Raw genomic sequence first — 24112 nt, 5'->3', positions numbered from 1 at the left:
AAGCTTTGAAGGATAATAGTTTAAAAGGAGCATTTAGGATGAATTTGCCCCCTGGGCTGGTGACAGCGGTGATGTTGAAGGCCAGCAGTCTGCCCCGGGGCTCTCACCTGCAGGAGTTCGTACGCTGGCTGCTGACACTTCTCTTCCAGCTCACGGATCTGCTCGCCCACGGAGGAGATCTCCTCCGAGAGCTTGGCCGTGTTCTCCTCCTGCCTCCTCACGATCTCCTGGTCCAGCTTTGCAAGCTGGCCCAAGAGGAGCTGCTCCTGTCGCTCCACGAACTGGTGCAGCTGCTTGATTTCGGGCACGACTTTCTGCCTCTCCGCTTCTACCCTTTCCTGCAAAAAATGCACGCAAGGGAGAGGCAGGGAGAAATAGCTTGGGGGAAATTGCAACAGAGCAGATCGAATGTGTTGACTTTAGGTGCAACACAGCCATAAATTCATAAATTCCAGTGAGCATTGCAGAGCAGAGGAATGGGTAATAGTTTAGACTTTTTTTTTCTTTTTTTTCTTTCATTGCCATTTCTAGGCCGAAGGTGCTGGCAGAGAGCATTTGCCATGGACTGTAATCTTTGTACCTAAAATGCTGCAGACCTCTGAACAGCAGGGAAAGATACACACCAACACCAGAAGCAGGTAAGTCAGGGAATATGTATTTTATTGTATATTATGCATCTACGTGTATATGTATACATATATGTATTATGTATATCAACTATGTATTTTCTTCTACTTTTATTTTATTTTACTTTATTTTCCTTTACATGATTTTATTTTTATTTTCCTTTACTTGATTTTATTTTTATTTTCCTTTACTTGATTTTACTTTTATTTTCGTTTTTTATTTCTATTTTATTTTTTATTTTTATCTTATTTTCTTCTGTATTCCCCCTTTTTGGAAAAAGAAATATTACAAATATTCTTGCAAGCGTTTCCAATCTCTCCCAGGTCTTGCAGCGGTTGTCACAAGCACAGCCCACTGCGCGAAACAGACCTTCCCCTTAACTAATGGGAAATGTGCAGCACGTGCCCGAGTTCCCCCCGCGTGTGACGGCGCGCTTTGGGCGATTTGCTTGTATTTTCTTTCTTTGTCGGCATTTAGCATGGGCGCTTTGGTAAGTAAAAGAGGTGAGGCTGGTGCAAGGTGGGCGGTTGTGGTGCGTGGAGCGTTGAGCAAAAGCGAAGCGTGCGTGGGTTGTGAAGAGGCGCGCTGCAAAAGGCCGTGGAGGGGAAGGGAAGTTGTGGAAGCGTGTGTTTTTTGGGTGAGGGGCGAGTTTGTGAAAAGGGAGAGGAGGGTGTCCGGGGAGGAAAACGTTACCTCCCTGGCCAGGTCTTGAACCCGGGCCCCCAACCACTGCGTGCGCTGGCCCTACCCCCTCGGCTATCCAGGGAGCACGGGGGGAGGGGCTGTTTGCGGGCTCTTGGCCGTTGCCAGCCGCCAGCGGCATGGCCAGCAAGTGGCAGCAAGAGACAAGCCCGAGAGCACGCTGCAAAGGAGCCACTTGCTTCTTGCCACTTGGCCCCTTGCCATTCAGCGCCTCACGCAAAGAAACCTTTGCGCAGCACCAAAGCCACAGCTCTCCAATTGCTTTGCCTAGCCCAAACCGCTGCCGCCACGCAGTGCCAGGCAAGCTGCCAAGTGCTTGGCGAGCAGCCTCCAGCCCCTCTGGCTTCCTTCTTCCATGCCCAACTTGCCCTTAGGCACCAGCTCAGCCCGAGGCTCTTGCTCAAGGAGAGGCTGAAGCCAGCTCTGCTTGGGAAGGATTTCTTTCTCTTGGCTTTAGGCACGGACAGATGTGTTTGCATGCCACCTAGTCAGTCGAGGCTCCTGTGGACTTGGAGGACTCGTGCGGGGACTTGTTGAGCTCTTTGTAAATGAGATACCGTAGAAATTGCCACCGTTGTGCATCGATTAGGTTATCTCACCCGTTGATGAGATTATTGCCTTCTTGTCGGCAGAAAGGTAGGAAAACTCGAAGCAGTCAGCAAGTCCTAAAGGCTTTTGCATCTCGGTCCACGGCGTCTATGCTCAGTCACGACGCTCAGTGGGATGAAAAGTGCAGGTGAAGGCTCCAGCAAACAGCAGGGATGCGCGATCAGTTGGAGATTTGGCTCAGCTCTGTCGCTGTTCTCCAACAGAGAGGTTTAAAAATCACTCTAAACTGACGGGTCTAAAATAGTACTGCATTGCCTGCACGCTGTTTGCAGATGTGCTGCGGGGTTTGGCGAGGTCATGGCAGCACCATTGAACGAGCTGCTCGTTGTAGTTACCTGCCATCACCCTCCGTGTCCCTTCTCCTGGCGCACGGGTGTTACTATTGCTAATGCACACTACTGCTTTGGCATAGCCAGCTGTTTGAAAGCAGGAGTTAACCAGAGCCTGCAGCTGGGCTCAGGTAGCCTGGTTTGATGACTACTTAAGGAGGAGATGAGCCACAGCTAGGCACTGCTTTTTGTTTCTCCACGCTGTATTGTTGGGATTTAGACCATCTTTCTGCATGTAGGCACGTCCAGTCAGATGGATGAGTGCCATAGCCATCATCGTTAAGTAGTGATTTAAATAAATTGGGCTTGGGTTAAAATGTTCAGACGGACAGCTGGGCCATTGAAGAAAAGAAACTTATTTCATTTTTTTTAAAAAGCTTTGAAGGATAATAGTTTAAAAGGAGCATTTAGGATGAATTTGCCCCCTGGGCTGGTGACAGCGGTGATGTTGAAGGCCAGCAGTCTGCCCCGGGGCTCTCACCTGCAGGAGTTGGTACGCTGGCTGCTGACACTTCTCTTCCAGCTCACGGATCTGCTCGCCCACGGAGGAGATCTCCTCCGAGAGCTTGGCCGTGTTCTCCTCCTGCCTCCTCACGATCTCCTGGTCCAGCTTTGCAAGCTGGCCCAAGAGGAGCTGCTCCTGTCGCTCCACGAACTGGTGCAGCTGCTTGATTTCGGGCACGACTTTCTGCCTCTCCGCTTCTACCCTTTCCTGCAAAAAATGCACGCAAGGGAGAGGCAGGGAGAAATAGCTTGGGGGAAATTGCAACAGAGCAGATCGAATGTGTTGACTTTAGGTGCAACACAGCCATAAATTCATAAATTCCAGTGACATTGCAGAGCAGAGGAATGGGTAATAGTTTAGACTTTTTTTTTCTTTTTTTTCTTTCATTGCCATTTCTAGGCCGAAGGTGCTGGCAGAGAGCATTTGCCATGGACTGTAATCTTTGTACCTAAAATGCTGCAGACCTCTGAACAGCAGGGAAAGATACACACCAACACCAGAAGCAGGTAAGTCAGGGAATATGTATTTTATTGTATATTATGCATCTACGTGTATATGTATACATATATATATTATGTATATCAACTATGTATTTTCTTCTACTTTTATTTTATTTTACTTTATTTTACTTTACATGATTTTATTTTTATTTTCTTTTACTTGATTTTATTTTTATTTTCCTTTACTTGATTTTGTTTTTATTTTCATTTTTTTTCTATTTTATTTTTTATTTTTATCTTATTTTCTTCTGTATTCCCCCTTTTTGGAAAAAGAAATATTACAAATATTCTTGCAAGCGTTTCCAATCTCTCCCAGGTCTTGCAGCGGTTGTCACAAGCACAGCCCACTCCGCGAAACAGACCTTCCCCTTAACTAATGGGAAATGTGCAGCACCTGCCCGAGTTCCCCCCGCGTGTGACGGCGCGCTTTGGGCGATTTGCTTGTATTTTCTTTCTTTGTCGGCATTTAGCACGGGCGCTTTGGTAAGTAAAAGAGGTGAGGCTGGTGCAAGGTGGGCGGTTGTGGTGCGTGGAGCGGTGAGCAAAAGCGAAGCGTGCGTGGGCTGTGAAGAGGCGCGCTGCAAAAGGCCGTGGAGGGGAAGGGAAGTTGTGGAAGCGTGTGTTTTTTGGGTGCGGGGCGAGTTTGTGAAAAGGGAGAGGAGGGTGTCCGGGGAGGAAAAGGTGACCTCCCTGGCCGGGGGTGTAACCCGCGCCGACGGCGTTGTGCGTGCCGTTTCTTGACCACTCGGCTATCCAGGGAGCACGGGGGGAGGGGCTGTTTGCGGGCTCTTGGCCGTTGCCAGCCGCCAGCGGCATGGCCAGCAAGTGGCAGCAAGAGACAAGCCCGAGAGCACGCTGCAAAGGAGCCACTTGCTTCTTGCCACTTGGCCCCTTGCCATTCAGCGCCTCACGCAAAGAAACCTTTGCGCAGCACCAAAGGCACAGCTCTCCAATTGCTTTGCCTAGCCCAAACCGCTGCCGCCACGCAGTGCCAGGCAAGCTGCCAAGTGCTTGGCGAGCAGCCTCCAGCCCCTCTGGCTTCCTTCTTCCATGCCCAACTTGCCCTTAGGCACCAGCTCAGCCCGAGGCTCTTGCTCAAGGAGAGGCTGAAGCCAGCTCTGCTTGGGAAGGATTTCTTTCTCTTGGCTTTAGGCACGGACAGATGTGTTTGCATGCCACCTAGTCAGTCGAGGCTCCTGTGGACTTGGAGGACTCGTGCGGGGACTTGTTGAGCTCTTTGTAAATGAGATACCGTAGAAATTGCCACCGTTGTGCATCGATTAGGTTATCTCACCCGTTGATGAGATTATTGCCTTCTTGTCGGCAGAAAGGTAGGAAAACTCGAAGCAGTCAGCAAGTCCTAAAGGCTTTTGCATCTCGGTCCACGGCGTCTATGCTCAGTCACGACGCTCAGTGGGATGAAAAGTGCAGGTGAAGGCTCCAGCAAACAGCAGGGATGCGCGATCAGTTGGAGATTTGGCTCAGCTCTGTCGCTGTTCTCCAACAGAGAGGTTTAAAAATCACTCTAAACTGACGGGTCTAAAATAGTACTGCATTGCCTGCACGCTGTTTGCAGATGTGCTGCGGGGTTTGGCGAGGTCATGGCAGCACCATTGAACGAGCTGCTCGTTGTAGTTACCTGCCATCACCCTCCGTGTCCCTTCTCCTGGGGCACGGGTGTTACTATTGCTAATGCACACTACTGCTTTGGCATAGCCAGCTGTTTGAAAGCAGGAGTTAACCAGAGCCTGCAGCTGGGCTCAGGTAGCCTGGTTTGATGACTACTTAAGGAGGAGATGAGCCACAGCTAGGCACTGCTTTTTGTTTCTCCACGCTGTATTGTTGGGATTTAGACCATCTTTCTGCATGTAGGCACGTCCAGTCAGATGGATGAGTGCCATAGCCATCATCGTTAAGTAGTGATTTAAATAAATTGGGCTTGGGTTAAAATGTTCAGACGGACAGCTGGGCCATTGAAGAAAAGAAACTTATTTCATTTTTTTTAAAAAGCTTTGAAGGATAATAGTTTAAAAGGAGCATTTAGGATGAATTTGCCCCCTGGGCTGGTGACAGCGGTGATGTTGAAGGCCAGCAGTCTGCCCCGGGGCTCTCACCTGCAGGAGTTCGTACGCTGGCTGCTGACACTTCTCTTCCAGCTCACGGATCTGCTCGCCCACGGAGGAGATCTCCTCCGAGAGCTTGGCCGTGTTCTCCTCCTGCCTCCTCACGATCTCCTGGTCCAGCTTTGCAAGCTGGCCCAAGAGGAGCTGCTCCTGTCGCTCCACGAACTGGTGCAGCTGCTTGATTTCGGGCACGACTTTCTGCCTCTCCGCTTCTACCCTTTCCTGCAAAAAATGCACGCAAGGGAGAGGCAGGGAGAAATAGCTTGGGGGAAATTGCAACAGAGCAGATCGAATGTGTTGACTTTAGGTGCAACACAGCCATAAATTCATAAATTCCAGTGAGCATTGCAGAGCAGAGGAATGGGTAATAGTTTAGACTTTTTTTTTCTTTTTTTTCTTTCATTGCCATTTCTAGGCCGAAGGTGCTGGCAGAGAGCATTTGCCATGGACTGTAATCTTTGTACCTAAAATGCTGCAGACCTCTGAACAGCAGGGAAAGATACACACCAACACCAGAAGCAGGTAAGTCAGGGAATATGTATTTTATTGTATATTATGCATCTACGTGTATATGTATACATATATGTATTATGTATATCAACTATGTATTTTCTTCTACTTTTATTTTATTTTACTTTATTTTCCTTTACATGATTTTATTTTTATTTTCCTTTACTTGATTTTATTTTTATTTTCCTTTACTTGATTTTACTTTTATTTTCGTTTTTTATTTCTATTTTATTTTTTATTTTTATCTTATTTTCTTCTGTATTCCCCCTTTTTGGAAAAAGAAATATTACAAATATTCTTGCAAGCGTTTCCAATCTCTCCCAGGTCTTGCAGCGGTTGTCACAAGCACAGCCCACTGCGCGAAACAGACCTTCCCCTTAACTAATGGGAAATGTGCAGCACGTGCCCGAGTTCCCCCCGCGTGTGACGGCGCGCTTTGGGCGATTTGCTTGTATTTTCTTTCTTTGTCGGCATTTAGCATGGGCGCTTTGGTAAGTAAAAGAGGTGAGGCTGGTGCAAGGTGGGCGGTTGTGGTGCGTGGAGCGTTGAGCAAAAGCGAAGCGTGCGTGGGTTGTGAAGAGGCGCGCTGCAAAAGGCCGTGGAGGGGAAGGGAAGTTGTGGAAGCGTGTGTTTTTTGGGTGAGGGGCGAGTTTGTGAAAAGGGAGAGGAGGGTGTCCGGGGAGGAAAACGTTACCTCCCTGGCCAGGTCTTGAACCCGGGCCCCCAACCACTGCGTGCGCTGGCCCTACCCCCTCGGCTATCCAGGGAGCACGGGGGGAGGGGCTGTTTGCGGGCTCTTGGCCGTTGCCAGCCGCCAGCGGCATGGCCAGCAAGTGGCAGCAAGAGACAAGCCCGAGAGCACGCTGCAAAGGAGCCACTTGCTTCTTGCCACTTGGCCCCTTGCCATTGAGCGCCTCACGCAAAGAAACCTTTGCGCAGCACCAAAGCCACAGCTCTCCAATTGCTTTGCCTAGCCCAAACCGCTGCCGCCACGCAGTGCCAGGCAAGCTGCCAAGTGCTTGGCGAGCAGCCTCCAGCCCCTCTGGCTTCCTTCTTCCATGCCCAACTTGCCCTTAGGCACCAGCTCAGCCCGAGGCTCTTGCTCAAGGAGAGGCTGAAGCCAGCTCTGCTTGGGAAGGATTTCTTTCTCTTGGCTTTAGGCACGGACAGATGTGTTTGCATGCCACCTAGTCAGTCGAGGCTCCTGTGGACTTGGAGGACTCGTGCGGGGACTTGTTGAGCTCTTTGTAAATGAGATACCGTAGAAATTGCCACCGTTGTGCATCGATTAGGTTATCTCACCCGTTGATGAGATTATTGCCTTCTTGTCGGCAGAAAGGTAGGAAAACTCGAAGCAGTCAGCAAGTCCTAAAGGCTTTTGCATCTCGGTCCACGGCGTCTATGCTCAGTCACGACGCTCAGTGGGATGAAAAGTGCAGGTGAAGGCTCCAGCAAACAGCAGGGATGCGCGATCAGTTGGAGATTTGGCTCAGCTCTGTCGCTGTTCTCCAACAGAGAGGTTTAAAAATCACTCTAAACTGACGGGTCTAAAATAGTACTGCATTGCCTGCACGCTGTTTGCAGATGTGCTGCGGGGTTTGGCGAGGTCATGGCAGCACCATTGAACGAGCTGCTCGTTGTAGTTACCTGCCATCACCCTCCGTGTCCCTTCTCCTGGCGCACGGGTGTTACTATTGCTAATGCACACTACTGCTTTGGCATAGCCAGCTGTTTGAAAGCAGGAGTTAACCAGAGCCTGCAGCTGGGCTCAGGTAGCCTGGTTTGATGACTACTTAAGGAGGAGATGAGCCACAGCTAGGCACTGCTTTTTGTTTCTCCACGCTGTATTGTTGGGATTTAGACCATCTTTCTGCATGTAGGCACGTCCAGTCAGATGGATGAGTGCCATAGCCATCATCGTTAAGTAGTGATTTAAATAAATTGGGCTTGGGTTAAAATGTTCAGACGGACAGCTGGGCCATTGAAGAAAAGAAACTTATTTCATTTTTTTTAAAAAGCTTTGAAGGATAATAGTTTAAAAGGAGCATTTAGGATGAATTTGCCCCCTGGGCTGGTGACAGCGGTGATGTTGAAGGCCAGCAGTCTGCCCCGGGGCTCTCACCTGCAGGAGTTGGTACGCTGGCTGCTGACACTTCTCTTCCAGCTCACGGATCTGCTCGCCCACGGAGGAGATCTCCTCCGAGAGCTTGGCCGTGTTCTCCTCCTGCCTCCTCACGATCTCCTGGTCCAGCTTTGCAAGCTGGCCCAAGAGGAGCTGCTCCTGTCGCTCCACGAACTGGTGCAGCTGCTTGATTTCGGGCACGACTTTCTGCCTCTCCGCTTCTACCCTTTCCTGCAAAAAATGCACGCAAGGGAGAGGCAGGGAGAAATAGCTTGGGGGAAATTGCAACAGAGCAGATCGAATGTGTTGACTTTAGGTGCAACACAGCCATAAATTCATAAATTCCAGTGACATTGCAGAGCAGAGGAATGGGTAATAGTTTAGACTTTTTTTTTCTTTTTTTTCTTTCATTGCCATTTCTAGGCCGAAGGTGCTGGCAGAGAGCATTTGCCATGGACTGTAATCTTTGTACCTAAAATGCTGCAGACCTCTGAACAGCAGGGAAAGATACACACCAACACCAGAAGCAGGTAAGTCAGGGAATATGTATTTTATTGTATATTATGCATCTACGTGTATATGTATACATATATATATTATGTATATCAACTATGTATTTTCTTCTACTTTTATTTTATTTTACTTTATTTTACTTTACATGATTTTATTTTTATTTTCTTTTACTTGATTTTATTTTTATTTTCCTTTACTTGATTTTGTTTTTATTTTCATTTTTTTTCTATTTTATTTTTTATTTTTATCTTATTTTCTTCTGTATTCCCCCTTTTTGGAAAAAGAAATATTACAAATATTCTTGCAAGCGTTTCCAATCTCTCCCAGGTCTTGCAGCGGTTGTCACAAGCACAGCCCACTCCGCGAAACAGACCTTCCCCTTAACTAATGGGAAATGTGCAGCACCTGCCCGAGTTCCCCCCGCGTGTGACGGCGCGCTTTGGGCGATTTGCTTGTATTTTCTTTCTTTGTCGGCATTTAGCACGGGCGCTTTGGTAAGTAAAAGAGGTGAGGCTGGTGCAAGGTGGGCGGTTGTGGTGCGTGGAGCGGTGAGCAAAAGCGAAGCGTGCGTGGGCTGTGAAGAGGCGCGCTGCAAAAGGCCGTGGAGGGGAAGGGAAGTTGTGGAAGCGTGTGTTTTTTGGGTGCGGGGCGAGTTTGTGAAAAGGGAGAGGAGGGTGTCCGGGGAGGAAAAGGTGACCTCCCTGGCCGGGGGTGTAACCCGCGCCGACGGCGTTGTGCGTGCCGTTTCTTGACCACTCGGCTATCCAGGGAGCACGGGGGGAGGGGCTGTTTGCGGGCTCTTGGCCGTTGCCAGCCGCCAGCGGCATGGCCAGCAAGTGGCAGCAAGAGACAAGCCCGAGAGCACGCTGCAAAGGAGCCACTTGCTTCTTGCCACTTGGCCCCTTGCCATTCAGCGCCTCACGCAAAGAAACCTTTGCGCAGCACCAAAGGCACAGCTCTCCAATTGCTTTGCCTAGCCCAAACCGCTGCCGCCACGCAGTGCCAGGCAAGCTGCCAAGTGCTTGGCGAGCAGCCTCCAGCCCCTCTGGCTTCCTTCTTCCATGCCCAACTTGCCCTTAGGCACCAGCTCAGCCCGAGGCTCTTGCTCAAGGAGAGGCTGAAGCCAGCTCTGCTTGGGAAGGATTTCTTTCTCTTGGCTTTAGGCACGGACAGATGTGTTTGCATGCCACCTAGTCAGTCGAGGCTCCTGTGGACTTGGAGGACTCGTGCGGGGACTTGTTGAGCTCTTTGTAAATGAGATACCGTAGAAATTGCCACCGTTGTGCATCGATTAGGTTATCTCACCCGTTGATGAGATTATTGCCTTCTTGTCGGCAGAAAGGTAGGAAAACTCGAAGCAGTCAGCAAGTCCTAAAGGCTTTTGCATCTCGGTCCACGGCGTCTATGCTCAGTCACGACGCTCAGTGGGATGAAAAGTGCAGGTGAAGGCTCCAGCAAACAGCAGGGATGCGCGATCAGTTGGAGATTTGGCTCAGCTCTGTCGCTGTTCTCCAACAGAGAGGTTTAAAAATCACTCTAAACTGACGGGTCTAAAATAGTACTGCATTGCCTGCACGCTGTTTGCAGATGTGCTGCGGGGTTTGGCGAGGTCATGGCAGCACCATTGAACGAGCTGCTCGTTGTAGTTACCTGCCATCACCCTCCGTGTCCCTTCTCCTGGGGCACGGGTGTTACTATTGCTAATGCACACTACTGCTTTGGCATAGCCAGCTGTTTGAAAGCAGGAGTTAACCAGAGCCTGCAGCTGGGCTCAGGTAGCCTGGTTTGATGACTACTTAAGGAGGAGATGAGCCACAGCTAGGCACTGCTTTTTGTTTCTCCACGCTGTATTGTTGGGATTTAGACCATCTTTCTGCATGTAGGCACGTCCAGTCAGATGGATGAGTGCCATAGCCATCATCGTTAAGTAGTGATTTAAATAAATTGGGCTTGGGTTAAAATGTTCAGACGGACAGCTGGGCCATTGAAGAAAAGAAACTTATTTCATTTTTTTTAAAAAGCTTTGAAGGATAATAGTTTAAAAGGAGCATTTAGGATGAATTTGCCCCCTGGGCTGGTGACAGCGGTGATGTTGAAGGCCAGCAGTCTGCCCCGGGGCTCTCACCTGCAGGAGTTGGTACGCTGGCTGCTGACACTTCTCTTCCAGCTCACGGATCTGCTCGCCCACGGAGGAGATCTCCTCCGAGAGCTTGGCCGTGTTCTCCTCCTGCCTCCTCACGATCTCCTGGTCCAGCTTTGCAAGCTGGCCCAAGAGGAGCTGCTCCTGTCGCTCCACGAACTGGTGCAGCTGCTTGATTTCGGCCACGACCTTCTGCCTCTCCGCTTCTACCCTTTCCTGCAAAAAATGCACGCAAGGGAGAGGCAGGGAGAAATAGCTTGGGGGAAATTGCAACAGAGCAGATCGAATGTGTTGACTTTAGGTGCAACACAGCCATAAATTCATAAATTCCAGTGAGCATTGCAGAGCAGAGGAATGGGTAATAGTTTAGACTTTTTTTTTCTTTTTTTTCTTTCATTGCCATTTCTAGGCCGAAGGTGCTGGCAGAGAGCATTTGCCATGGACTGTAATCTTTGTACCTAAAATGCTGCAGACCTCTGAACAGCAGGGAAAGATACACACCAACACCAGAAGCAGGTAAGTCAGGGAATATGTATTTTATTGTATATTATGCATCTACGTGTATATGTATACATATATATATTATGTATATCAACTATGTATTTTCTTCTACTTTTATTTTATTTTACTTTATTTTACTTTACATGATTTTATTTTTATTTTCCTTTACTTGATTTTATTTTTATTTTCCTTTACTTGATTTTGTTTTTATTTTCATTTTTTTTCTATTTTATTTTTTATTTTTATCTTATTTTCTTCTGTATTCCCCCTTTTTGGAAAAAGAAATATTACAAATATTCTTGCAAGCGTTTCCAATCTCTCCCAGGTCTTGCAGCGGTTGTCACAAGCACAGTGTGCTTGTGACACCTTCCCGTTAACTAATGGGAAATGTGCAGCACGTGCCCGAGTTCCCCCCGCGTGTGACGGCGCGCTTTGGGCGATTTGCTTGTATTTTCTTTCTTTGTCGGCATTTAGCACGGGCGCTTTGGTAAGTAAAAGAGGTGAGGCTGGTGCAAGGTGGGCGGTTGTGGTGCGTGGAGCGTTGAGCAAAAGCGAAGCGTGCGTAGGTTGTGAAGAGGCGCGCTGCAAAAGGCCGTGGAGGGGAAGGGAAGTTGTGGAAGCGTGTGTTTTTTGGGTGCGGGGCGAGTTTGGGAAAAAAGGGAGAGGAGGGTGTCGGGGGAGGAAAACGTTACCTCCCTGGCCGGGTCTTGAACCCGGGCCTCTTCGTTGAGAGCGCTGCGTCTTAACCCCTCGGCTATCCAGGGAGCACGGGGGGAGGGGCTGTTTGCGGGCTCTTGGCCGTTGCCAGCCGCCAGCGGCATGGCCAGCAAGTGGCAGCAAGAGACAAGCCCGAGAGCACGCTGCAAAGGAGCCACTTGCTTCTTGCCACTTGGCCCCTTGCCATTCAGCGCCTCACGCAAAGAAACCTTTGCGCAGCACCAAAGCCACAGCTCTCCAATTGCTTTGCCTAGCCCAAACCGCTGCCGCCACGCAGTGCCAGGCAAGCTGCCAAGTGCTTGGCGAGCAGCCTCCAGCCCCTCTGGCTTCCTTCTTCCATGCCCAGCTTGCCCTTAGGCACCAGCTCAGCCCGAGGCTCTTGCTCAAGGAGAGGCTGAAGCCAGCTCTGCTTGGGAAGGATTTCTTTCTCTTGGCTTTAGGCACGGACAGATGTGTTTGCATGCCACCTAGTCAGTCGAGGCTCCTGTGGACTTGGAGGACTCGTGCGGGGACTTGTTGAGCTCTTTGTAAATGAGATACCGTAGAAATTGCCACCGTTGTGCATCGATTAGGTTATCTCACCCGTTGATGAGATTATTGCCTTCTTGTCGGCAGAAAGGTAGGAAAACTCGAAGCAGTCAGCAAGTCCTAAAGGCTTTTGCATCTCGGTCCACGGCGTCTATGCTCAGTCACGACGCTCAGTGGGATGAAAAGTGCAGGTGAAGGCTCCAGCAAACAGCAGGGATGCGCGATCAGTTGGAGATTTGGCTCAGCTCTGTCGCTGTTCTCCAACAGAGAGGTTTAAAAATCACTCTAAACTGACGGGTCTAAAATAGTACTGCATTGCCTGCACGCTGTTTGCAGATGTGCTGCGGGGTTTGGCGAGGTCATGGCAGCACCATTGAACGAGCTGCTCGTTGTAGTTACCTGCCATCACCCTCCGTGTCCCTTCTCCTGGGGCACGGGTGTTACTATTGCTAATGCACACTACTGCTTTGGCATAGCCAGCTGTTTGAAAGCAGGAGTTAACCAGAGCCTGCAGCTGGGCTCAGGTAGCCTGGTTTGATGACTACTTAAGGAGGAGATGAGCCACAGCTAGGCACTGCTTTTTGTTTCTCCACGCTGTATTGTTGGGATTTAGACCATCTTTCTGCATGTAGGCACGTCCAGTCAGATGGATGAGTGCCATAGCCATCATCGTTAAGTAGTGATTTAAATAAATTGGGCTTGGGTTAAAATGTTCAGACGGACAGCTGGGCCATTGAAGAAAAGAAACTTATTTCATTTTTTTTAAAAAGCTTTGAAGGATAATAGTTTAAAAGGAGCATTTAGGATGAATTTGCCCCCTGGGCTGGTGACAGCGGTGATGTTGAAGGCCAGCAGTCTGCCCCGGGGCTCTCACCTGCAGGAGTTGGTACGCTGGCTGCTGACACTTCTCTTCCAGCTCACGGATCTGCTCGCCCACGGAGGAGATCTCCTCCGAGAGCTTGGCCGTGTTCTCCTCCTGCCTCCTCACGATCTCCTGGTCCAGCTTTGCAAGCTGGCCCAAGAGGAGCTGCTCCTGTCGCTCCACGAACTGGTGCAGCTGCTTGATTTCGGCCACGACCTTCTGCCTCTCCGCTTCTACCCTTTCCTGCAAAAAATGCACGCAAGGGAGAGGCAGGGAGAAATAGCTTGGGGGAAATTGCAACAGAGCAGATCGAATGTGTTGACTTTAGGTGCAACACAGCCATAAATTCATAAATTCCAGTGAGCATTGCAGAGCAGAGGAATGGGTAATAGTTTAGACTTTTTTTTTCTTTTTTTTCTTTCATTGCCATTTCTAGGCCGAAGGTGCTGGCAGAGAGCATTTGCCATGGACTGTAATCTTTGTACCTAAAATGCTGCAGACCTCTGAACAGCAGGGAAAGATACACACCAACACCAGAAGCAGGTAAGTCAGGGAATATGTATTTTATTGTATATTATGCATCTACGTGTATATGTATACATATATGTATTATGTATATCAACTATGTATTTTCTTCTACTTTTATTTTATTTTACTTTATTTTACTTTACATGATTTTATTTTTATTTTCCTTTACTTGATTTTGTTTTTATTTTCATTTTTTTTCTATTTTATTTTTTATTTTTATCTTATTTTCTTCTGTATTCCCCCTTTTTGGAAAAAGAAATATTACAAATATTCTTGCAAGCGTTTCCAATCTCTCCCAGGTCTTGCAGCGGTTGTCACAAGCACAGCCCACTGCGCGAAACAGACCTTCCCCTTAACTAATGGGAAATGTGCAGCACGTGCCCGAGTTCCCCCCGCGTGTGACGGCGCGCTTTGGGCGATTTGCTTGTATTTTCTTTGTTTGTCGGCATTTAGCATGGGCGCTTTGGTAAGTAAAAGAGGTGAGGCTGGTGCAAGGTGGGCGGTTGTGGTGCGTGGAGCGTTGAGCAAAAGCGAAGCGTGCGTGGGTTGTGAAGAGGCGCGCTGCAAAAGGCCGTGGAGGGGAAGGGAAGTTGTGGAAGCGTGTGTTTTTTGGGTGAGGGGCGAGTTTGTGAAAAGGGAGAGGAGGGTGTCGGGGGAGGAAAAGGTGAGCTCCCTGGACGGGAATCGAACCCGCGCCGCCGGCTTTGTGCGTGCCGTTTCTTGACCCCTCGGCTATCCAGGGAGCACGGGGGGAGGGGCTGTTTGCGGGCTCTTGGCCGTTGCCAGCCGCCAGCGGCATGGCCAGCAAGTGGCAGCAAGAGACAAGCCCGAGAGCACGCTGCAAAGGAGCCACTTGCTTCTTGCCACTTGGCCCCTTGCCATTGAGCGCCTCACGCAAAGAAACCTTTGCGCAGCACCAAAGCCACAGCTCTCCAATTGCTTTGCCTAGCCCAAACCGCTGCCGCCACGCAGTGCCAGGCAAGCTGCCAAGTGCTTGGCGAGCAGCCTCCAGCCCCTCTGGCTTCCTTCTTCCATGCCCAACTTGCCCTTAGGCACCAGCTCAGCCCGAGGCTCTTGCTCAAGGAGAGGCTGAAGCCAGCTCTGCTTGGGAAGGATTTCTTTCTCTTGGCTTTAGGCACGGACAGATGTGTTTGCATGCCACCTAGTCAGTCGAGGCTCCTGTGGACTTGGAGGACTCGTGCGGGGACTTGTTGAGCTCTTTGTAAATGAGATACCGTAGAAATTGCCACCGTTGTGCATCGATTAGGTTATCTCACCCGTTGATGAGATTATTGCCTTCTTGTCGGCAGAAAGGTAGGAAAACTCGAAGCAGTCAGCAAGTCCTAAAGGCTTTTGCATCTCGGTCCACGGCGTCTATGCTCAGTCACGACGCTCAGTGGGATGAAAAGTGCAGGTGAAGGCTCCAGCAAACAGCAGGGATGCGCGATCAGTTGGAGATTTGGCTCAGCTCTGTCGCTGTTCTCCAACAGAGAGGTTTAAAAATCACTCTAAACTGACGGGTCTAAAATAGTACTGCATTGCCTGCACGCTGTTTGCAGATGTGCTGCGGGGTTTGGCGAGGTCATGGCAGCACCATTGAACGAGCTGCTCGTTGTAGTTACCTGCCATCACCCTCCGTGTCCCTTCCCCTGGGGCACGGGTGTTACTATTGCTAATGCACACTACTGCTTTGGCATAGCCAGCTGTTTGAAAGCAGGAGTTAACCAGAGCCTGCAGCTGGGCTCAGGTAGCCTGGTTTGATGACTACTTAAGGAGGAGATGAGCCACAGCTAGGCACTGCTTTTTGTTTCTCCACGCTGTATTGTTGGGATTTAGACCATCTTTCTGCATGTAGGCACGTCCAGTCAGATGGATGAGTGCCATAGCCATCATCGTTAAGTAGTGATTTAAATAAATTGGGCTTGGGTTAAAATGTTCAGACGGACAGCTGGGCCATTGAAGAAAAGAAACTTATTTCATTTTTTTTAAAAAGCTTTGAAGGATAATAGTTTAAAAGGAGCATTTAGGATGAATTTGCCCCCTGGGCTGGTGACAGCGGTGATGTTGAAGGCCAGCAGTCTGCCCCGGGGCTCTCACCTGCAGGAGTTGGTACGCTGGCTGCTGACACTTCTCTTCCAGCTCACGGATCTGCTCGCCCACGGAGGAGATCTCCTCCGAGAGCTTGGCCGTGTTCTCCTCCTGCCTCCTCACGATCTCCTGGTCCAGCTTTGCAAGCTGGCCCAAGAGGAGCTGCTCCTGTCGCTCCACGAACTGGTGCAGCTGCTTGATTTCGGCCACGACCTTCTGCCTCTCCGCTTCTACCCTTTCCTGCAAAAAATGCACGCAAGGGAGAGGCAGGGAGAAATAGCTTGGGGGAAATTGCAACAGAGCAGATCGAATGTGTTGACTTTAGGTGCAACACAGCCATAAATTCATAAATTCCAGTGAGCATTGCAGAGCAGAGGAATGGGTAATAGTTTAGACTTTTTTTTTCTTTTTTTTCTTTCATTGCCATTTCTAGGCCGAAGGTGCTGGCAGAGAGCATTTGCCATGGACTGTAATCTTTGTACCTAAAATGCTGCAGACCTCTGAACAGCAGGGAAAGATACACACCAACACCAGAAGCAGGTAAGTCAGGGAATATGTATTTTATTGTATATTATGCATCTACGTGTATATGTATACATATATGTATTATGTATATCAACTATGTATTTTCTTTTACTTTTATTTTATTTTACTTTATTTTACTTTACATGATTTTATTTTTATTTTCCTTTACTTGATTTTATTTTTATTTTTCTTTACTTGATTTTATTTTTATTTTCGTTTTTTATTTCTATTTTATTTTTTATTTTTATCTTATTTTCTTCTGTATTCCCCCTTTTTGGAAAAAGAAATATTACAAATATTCTTGCAAGCGTTTCCAATCTCTCCCAGGTCTTGCAGCGGTTGTCACAAGCACAGCCCACTGCGCGAAACAGACCTTCCCCTTAACTAATGGGAAATGTGCAGCACGTGCCCGAGTTCCCCCCGCGTGTGACGGCGCGCTTTGGGCGATTTGCTTGTATTTTCTTTCTTTGTCGGCATTTAGCACGGGCGCTTTGGTAAGTAAAAGAGGTGAGGCTGGTGCAAGGTGGGCGGTTGTGGTGCGTGGAGCGGTGAGCAAAAGCGAAGCGTGCGTGGGTTGTGAAGAGGCGCGCTGCAAAAGGCCGTGGAGGGGAAGGGAAGTTGTGGAAGCGTGTGTTTTTTGGGTGAGGGGTGAGTTTGGGAAAAGGGAGAGGAGGGTGTCCGGGGAGGAAAACGTTACCTCCCTGGCCGGGTCTTGAACCCGGGCCTCTCCGTTGAGAGCGCTGCGTCTTAACCCCTCGGCTATCCAGGGAGCACGGGGGGAGGGGCTGTTTGCGGGCTCTTGGCCGTTGCCAGCCGCCAGCGGCATGGCCAGCAAGTGGCAGCAAGAGACAAGCCCGAGAGCACGCTGCAAAGGAGCCACTTGCTTCTTGCCACTTGGCCCCTTGCCATTGAGCGCCTCACGCAAAGAAACCTTTGCGCAGCACCAAAGCCACAGCTCTCCAATTGCTTTGCCTAGCCCAAACCGCTGCCGCCACGCAGTGCCAGGCAAGCTGCCAAGTGCTTGGCGAGCAGCCTCCAGCCCCTCTGGCTTCCTTCTTCCATGCCCAACTTGCCCTTAGGCACCAGCTCAGCCCGAGGCTCTTGCTCAAGGAGAGGCTGAAGCCAGCTCTGCTTGGGAAGGATTTCTTTCTCTTGGCTTTAGGCACGGACAGATGTGTTTGCATGCCACCTAGTCAGTCGAGGCTCCTGTGGACTTGGAGGACTCGTGCGGGGACTTGTTGAGCTCTTTGTAAATGAGATACCGTAGAAATTGCCACCGTTGTGCATCGATTAGGTTATCTCACCCGTTGATGAGATTATTGCCTTCTTGTCGGCAGAAAGGTAGGAAAACTCGAAGCAGTCAGCAAGTCCTAAAGGCTTTTGCATCTCGGTCCACGGCGTCTATGCTCAGTCACGACGCTCAGTGGGATGAAAAGTGCAGGTGAAGGCTCCAGCAAACAGCAGGGATGCGCGATCAGTTGGAGATTTGGCTCAGCTCTGTCGCTGTTCTCCAACAGAGAGGTTTAAAAATCACTCTAAACTGACGGGTCTAAAATAGTACTGCATTGCCTGCACGCTGTTTGCAGATGTGCTGCGGGGTTTGGCGAGGTCATGGCAGCACCATTGAACGAGCTGCTCGTTGTAGTTACCTGCCATCACCCTCCGTGTCCCTTCTCCTGGGGCACGGGTGTTACTATTGCTAATGCACACTACTGCTTTGGCATAGCCAGCTGTTTGAAAGCAGGAGTTAAGCAGAGCCTGCAGCTGGGCTCAGGTGCCTGGTTTGATGACTACTTAAGGAGGAGATGAGCCACAGCTAGGCACTGCTTTTTGTTTCTCCACGCTGTATTGTTGGGATTTAGACCATCTTTCTGCATGTAGGCACGTCCAGTCAGATGGATGAGTGCCATAGCCATCATCGTTAAGTAGTGATTTAAATAAATTGGGCTTGGGTTAAAATGTTCAGACGGACAGCTGGGCCATTGAAGAAAAGAAACTTATTTCATTTTTTTTAAAAAGCTTTGAAGGATAATAGTTTAAAAGGAGCATTTAGGATGAATTTGCCCCCTGGGCTGGTGACAGCGGTGATGTTGAAGGCCAGCAGTCTGCCCCGGGGCTCTCACCTGCAGGAGTTGGTACGCTGGCTGCTGACACTTCTCTTCCAGCTCACGGATCTGCTCGCCCACGGAGGAGATCTCCTCCGAGAGCTTGGCCGTGTTCTCCTCCTGCCTCCTCACGATCTCCTGGTCCAGCTTTGCAAGCTGGCCCAAGAGGAGCTGCTCCTGTCGCTCCACGAACTGGTGCAGCTGCTTGATTTCGGGCACGACTTTCTGCCTCTCCGCTTCTACCCTTTCCTGCAAAAAATGCACGCAAGGGAGAGGCAGGGAGAAATAGCTTGGGGGAAATTGCAACAGAGCAGATCGAATGTGTTGACTTTAGGTGCAACACAGCCATAAATTCATAAATTCCAGTGAGCATTGCAGAGCAGAGGAATGGGTAATAGTATAGACTTTTTTTTTCTTTTTTTTCTTTCATTGCCATTTCTAGGCCGAAGGTGCTGGCAGAGAGCATTTGCCATGGACTGTAATCTTTGTACCTAAAATGCTGCAGACCTCTGAACAGCAGGGAAAGATACACACCAACACCAGAAGCAGGTAAGTCAGGGAATATGTATTTTATTGTATATTATGCATCTACGTGTATATGTATACATATATGTATTATGTATATCAACTATGTATTTTCTTCTACTTTTATTTTATTTTACTTTATTTTCCTTTACATGATTTTATTTTTATTTTCCTTTACTTGATTTTATTTTTATTTTCCTTTACTTGATTTTACTTTTATTTTCGTTTTTTATTTCTATTTTATTTTTTATTTTTATCTTATTTTCTTCTGTATTCCCCCTTTTTGGAAAAAGAAATATTACAAATATTCTTGCAAGCGTTTCCAATCTCTCCCAGGTCTTGCAGCGGTTGTCACAAGCACAGCCCACTGCGCGAAACAGACCTTCCCCTTAACTAATGGGAAATGTGCAGCACGTGCCCGAGTTCCCCCCGCGTGTGACGGCGCGCTTTGGGCGATTTGCTTGTATTTTCTTTGTTTGTCGGCATTTAGCATGGGCGCTTTGGTAAGTAAAAGAGGTGAGGCTGGTGCAAGGTGGGCGGTTGTGGTGCGTGGAGCGTTGAGCAAAAGCGAAGCGTGCGTGGGTTGTGAAGAGGCGCGCTGCAAAAGGCCGTGGAGGGGAAGGGAAGTTGTGGAAGCGTGTGTTTTTTGGGTGAGGGGCGAGTTTGTGAAAAGGGAGAGGAGGGTGTCCGGGGAGGAAAACGTTACCTCCCTGGCCAGGTCTTGAACCCGGGCCCCCAACCACTGCGTGCGCTGGCCCTACCCCCTCGGCTATCCAGGGAGCACGGGGGGAGGGGCTGTTTGCGGGCTCTTGGCCGTTGCCAGCCGCCAGCGGCATGGCCAGCAAGTGGCAGCAAGAGACAAGCCCGAGAGCACGCTGCAAAGGAGCCACTTGCTTCTTGCCACTTGGCCCCTTGCCATTCAGCGCCTCACGCAAAGAAACCTTTGCGCAGCACCAAAGCCACAGCTCTCCAATTGCTTTGCCTAGCCCAAACCGCTGCCGCCACGCAGTGCCAGGCAAGCTGCCAAGTGCTTGGCGAGCAGCCTCCAGCCCCTCTGGCTTCCTTCTTCCATGCCCAACTTGCCCTTAGGCACCAGCTCAGCCCGAGGCTCTTGCTCAAGGAGAGGCTGAAGCCAGCTCTGCTTGGGAAGGATTTCTTTCTCTTGGCTTTAGGCACGGACAGATGTGTTTGCATGCCACCTAGTCAGTCGAGGCTCCTGTGGACTTGGAGGACTCGTGCGGGGACTTGTTGAGCTCTTTGTAAATGAGATACCGTAGAAATTGCCACCGTTGTGCATCGATTAGGTTATCTCACCCGTTGATGAGATTATTGCCTTCTTGTCGGCAGAAAGGTAGGAAAACTCGAAGCAGTCAGCAAGTCCTAAAGGCTTTTGCATCTCGGTCCACGGCGTCTATGCTCAGTCACGACGCTCAGTGGGATGAAAAGTGCAGGTGAAGGCTCCAGCAAACAGCAGGGATGCGCGATCAGTTGGAGATTTGGCTCAGCTCTGTCGCTGTTCTCCAACAGAGAGGTTTAAAAATCACTCTAAACTGACGGGTCTAAAATAGTACTGCATTGCCTGCACGCTGTTTGCAGATGTGCTGCGGGGTTTGGCGAGGTCATGGCAGCACCATTGAACGAGCTGCTCGTTGTAGTTACCTGCCATCACCCTCCGTGTCCCTTCTCCTGGCGCACGGGTGTTACTATTGCTAATGCACACTACTGCTTTGGCATAGCCAGCTGTTTGAAAGCAGGAGTTAACCAGAGCCTGCAGCTGGGCTCAGGTAGCCTGGTTTGATGACTACTTAAGGAGGAGATGAGCCACAGCTAGGCACTGCTTTTTGTTTCTCCACGCTGTATTGTTGGGATTTAGACCATCTTTCTGCATGTAGGCACGTCCAGTCAGATGGATGAGTGCCATAGCCATCATCGTTAAGTAGTGATTTAAATAAATTGGGCTTGGGTTAAAATGTTCAGACGGACAGCTGGGCCATTGAAGAAAAGAAACTTATTTCATTTTTTTTAAAAAGCTTTGAAGGATAATAGTTTAAAAGGAGCATTTAGGATGAATTTGCCCCCTGGGCTGGTGACAGCGGTGATGTTGAAGGCCAGCAGTCTGCCCCGGGGCTCTCACCTGCAGGAGTTGGTACGCTGGCTGCTGACACTTCTCTTCCAGCTCACGGATCTGCTCGCCCACGGAGGAGATCTCCTCCGAGAGCTTGGCCGTGTTCTCCTCCTGCCTCCTCACGATCTCCTGGTCCAGCTTTGCAAGCTGGCCCAAGAGGAGCTGCTCCTGTCGCTCCACGAACTGGTGCAGCTGCTTGATTTCGGCCACGACCTTCTGCCTCTCCGCTTCTACCCTTTCCTGCAAAAAATGCACGCAAGGGAGAGGCAGGGAGAAATAGCTTGGGGGAAATTGCAACAGAGCAGATCGAATGTGTTGACTTTAGGTGCAACACAGCCATAAATTCATAAATTCCAGTGACATTGCAGAGCAGAGGAATGGGTAATAGTTTAGACTTTTTTTTTCTTTTTTTTCTTTCATTGCCATTTCTAGGCCGAAGGTGCTGGCAGAGAGCATTTGCCATGGACTGTAATCTTTGTACCTAAAATGCTGCAGACCTCTGAACAGCAGGGAAAGATACACACCAACACCAGAAGCAGGTAAGTCAGGGAATATGTATTTTATTGTATATTATGCATCTACGTGTATATGTATACATATATATATTATGTATATCAACTATGTATTTTCTTCTACTTTTATTTTATTTTACTTTATTTTACTTTACATGATTTTATTTTTATTTTCTTTTACTTGATTTTATTTTTATTTTCCTTTACTTGATTTTGTTTTTATTTTCATTTTTTTTCTATTTTATTTTTTATTTTTATCTTATTTTCTTCTGTATTCCCCCTTTTTGGAAAAAGAAATATTACAAATATTCTTGCAAGCGTTTCCAATCTCTCCCAGGTCTTGCAGCGGTTGTCACAAGCACAGCCCACTCCGCGAAACAGACCTTCCCCTTAACTAATGGGAAATGTGCAGCACCTGCCCGAGTTCCCCCCGCGTGTGACGGCGCGCTTTGGGCGATTTGCTTGTATTTTCTTTCTTTGTCGGCATTTAGCACGGGCGCTTTGGTAAGTAAAAGAGGTGAGGCTGGTGCAAGGTGGGCGGTTGTGGTGCGTGGAGCGGTGAGCAAAAGCGAAGCGTGCGTGGGCTGTGAAGAGGCGCGCTGCAAAAGGCCGTGGAGGGGAAGGGAAGTTGTGGAAGCGTGTGTTTTTTGGGTGCGGGGCGAGTTTGTGAAAAGGGAGAGGAGGGTGTCCGGGGAGGAAAAGGTGACCTCCCTGGCCGGGGGTGTAACCCGCGCCGACGGCGTTGTGCGTGCCGTTTCTTGACCACTCGGCTATCCAGGGAGCACGGGGGGAGGGGCTGTTTGCGGGCTCTTGGCCGTTGCCAGCCGCCAGCGGCATGGCCAGCAAGTGGCAGCAAGAGACAAGCCCGAGAGCACGCTGCAAAGGAGCCACTTGCTTCTTGCCACTTGGCCCCTTGCCATTCAGCGCCTCACGCAAAGAAACCTTTGCGCAGCACCAAAGGCACAGCTCTCCAATTGCTTTGCCTAGCCCAAACCGCTGCCGCCACGCAGTGCCAGGCAAGCTGCCAAGTGCTTGGCGAGCAGCCTCCAGCCCCTCTGGCTTCCTTCTTCCATGCCCAACTTGCCCTTAGGCACCAGCTCAGCCCGAGGCTCTTGCTCAAGGAGAGGCTGAAGCCAGCTCTGCTTGGGAAGGATTTCTTTCTCTTGGCTTTAGGCACGGACAGATGTGTTTGCATGCCACCTAGTCAGTCGAGGCTCCTGTGGACTTGGAGGACTCGTGCGGGGACTTGTTGAGCTCTTTGTAAATGAGATACCGTAGAAATTGCCACCGTTGTGCATCGATTAGGTTATCTCACCCGTTGATGAGATTATTGCCTTCTTGTCGGCAGAAAGGTAGGAAAACTCGAAGCAGTCAGCAAGTCCTAAAGGCTTTTGCATCTCGGTCCACGGCGTCTATGCTCAGTCACGACGCTCAGTGGGATGAAAAGTGCAGGTGAAGGCTCCAGCAAACAGCAGGGATGCGCGATCAGTTGGAGATTTGGCTCAGCTCTGTCGCTGTTCTCCAACAGAGAGGTTTAAAAATCACTCTAAACTGACGGGTCTAAAATAGTACTGCATTGCCTGCACGCTGTTTGCAGATGTGCTGCGGGGTTTGGCGAGGTCATGGCAGCACCATTGAACGAGCTGCTCGTTGTAGTTACCTGCCATCACCCTCCGTGTCCCTTCTCCTGGGGCACGGGTGTTACTATTGCTAATGCACACTACTGCTTTGGCATAGCCAGCTGTTTGAAAGCAGGAGTTAACCAGAGCCTGCAGCTGGGCTCAGGTAGCCTGGTTTGATGACTACTTAAGGAGGAGATGAGCCACAGCTAGGCACTGCTTTTTGTTTCTCCACGCTGTATTGTTGGGATTTAGACCATCTTTCTGCATGTAGGCACGTCCAGTCAGATGGATGAGTGCCATAGCCATCATCGTTAAGTAGTGATTTAAATAAATTGGGCTTGGGTTAAAATGTTCAGACGGACAGCTGGGCCATTGAAGAAAAGAAACTTATTTCATTTTTTTTAAAAAGCTTTGAAGGATAATAGTTTAAAAGGAGCATTTAGGATGAATTTGCCCCCTGGGCTGGTGACAGCGGTGATGTTGAAGGCCAGCAGTCTGCCCCGGGGCTCTCACCTGCAGGAGTTGGTACGCTGGCTGCTGACACTTCTCTTCCAGCTCACGGATCTGCTCGCCCACGGAGGAGATCTCCTCCGAGAGCTTGGCCGTGTTCTCCTCCTGCCTCCTCACGATCTCCTGGTCCAGCTTTGCAAGCTGGCCCAAGAGGAGCTGCTCCTGTCGCTCCACGAACTGGTGCAGCTGCTTGATTTCGGCCACGACCTTCTGCCTCTCCGCTTCTACCCTTTCCTGCAAAAAATGCACGCAAGGGAGAGGCAGGGAGAAATAGCTTGGGGGAA

This window comes from Anser anser, assembly GCF_964211835.1.
Source record: "Anser anser genome assembly, chromosome: 31".
In the NCBI taxonomy this organism is placed as follows: Eukaryota; Metazoa; Chordata; class Aves; order Anseriformes; family Anatidae; genus Anser; species Anser anser.
The sequence above is the reverse complement of the archived record's forward strand: the minus strand, read 5'-3'. Positions refer to the sequence as shown.